The 1,174-nt window shown below is 46.3% G+C and overlaps 1 long non-coding RNA gene across 1 annotated transcript; it reads left to right on the plus strand.

The window, feature by feature from the left end:
* The first annotated feature begins 210 nt into the window (after nucleotides 1-210).
* LOC120848166 lies at nucleotides 211-892 on the plus strand. The gene is made up of 2 exons (XR_005717594.1): nucleotides 211-256; nucleotides 816-892. It is a non-coding gene; the product is annotated as an uncharacterized LOC120848166 (long non-coding RNA).
* Nucleotides 893-1,174: the final 282 nt, after the last annotated feature.

A 1,174-nucleotide genomic window follows, 5' to 3' on the forward strand; every position in this document is an offset into this window, starting at 1 on the left:
GGACCATTGCGATCAGTGTCTGGACCAAAGCAGCCGAAGACACGTTCGGGTTATCTCGACCGGAGCATTGGAGTCGACATGTTTTACGCTTACGTTATTTACCTTGATTGCGCTAAGGCTATTGTTAGTGTGAACTGCATAAAGAAGTTTAAGCCGGCGAGTGTAGACCCCGACGTTCTGAAGAGCGTCTATTGGAAGTCCACTGGAGCGTGCGCCGGGGAGGGCTACCATAAAGCGAAGATCCAGATCCTTTGTGGTAAGAAGTTTTCTATGCATTACGGCCTCGAAGGACGACGTTTACTGCTAACCGTTAATGCTCGCGACCCCCGAATTTTTGGGGAATTTCACGCGTTCTTAAAATAAGCGAAATTTAGGGATACGTGGAAAGCGAAAATTTGGTGGGCTCCCGTTCTGGCGTCCCCCGTTCCGGCGTCTAGAATTCGCGAAATTGGGTAGGCACGAATATGACCCTGCGCCCGATTTTCAAAGAACTGGGTGACGAAAGCAAGGGGTTTTACATTGTTGAACTACAGGGTGGTCCAGATGGCAGCCGCGACATTTAAAATAAATCGTAACACGCCGGCTGTGTAAGCTACGACAAAGTTACCAGGTAAGTTCGACTAGGTGGTGCATTTAATTTGTAAAAGTTTCAAGGAAAAGACTTGTGAAATAAGAGTTATAGCGCAGGCTAGCTGGTGAACGGCCACAGTTATAAACCCGGATACAAGGGGGGGGGGGGGGGATGGGGAAGGGGGACAAACGCAAGGACTTTGAGACGTAATTCAATGTGCATGTTTTTTTGTTTTTTTTTACAGAGACACGAGATGAACTGATTGCAGCCTTGAAGAAAAAGCACATGGCCATCCCCATGATTTTGAACTCAAAGTTCGAGGTATATGTGCGCCTTAGGCTGTTTTATTACCTCATTCTTCAACTCTGTTCAGAACCAGGGGCCTTATGTTGGTCTTTTGTGCCCCTTTTTCAAATCGGCTGCAGACTTCACTTTCATTACCTTTGGAAAATAGGACACAAAAGCCCAACATATGGCCCCAGTGGGCAGTAATTGTGGGTAAAATTGCTCGGTTATGCTCAGGAATATCTTGCATTTTGTTCGCTTCATGAGTAATTGTGTCCATTCATTATGGCTGGTCAGGGCTATTTGTATAGACATTTT

This window comes from Ixodes scapularis, unplaced genomic scaffold (genome assembly GCF_016920785.2).
Source record: "Ixodes scapularis isolate PalLabHiFi unplaced genomic scaffold, ASM1692078v2 PGA_scaffold11__112_contigs__length_91849675, whole genome shotgun sequence".
Taxonomy (NCBI): Eukaryota; Metazoa; Arthropoda; class Arachnida; order Ixodida; family Ixodidae; genus Ixodes; species Ixodes scapularis.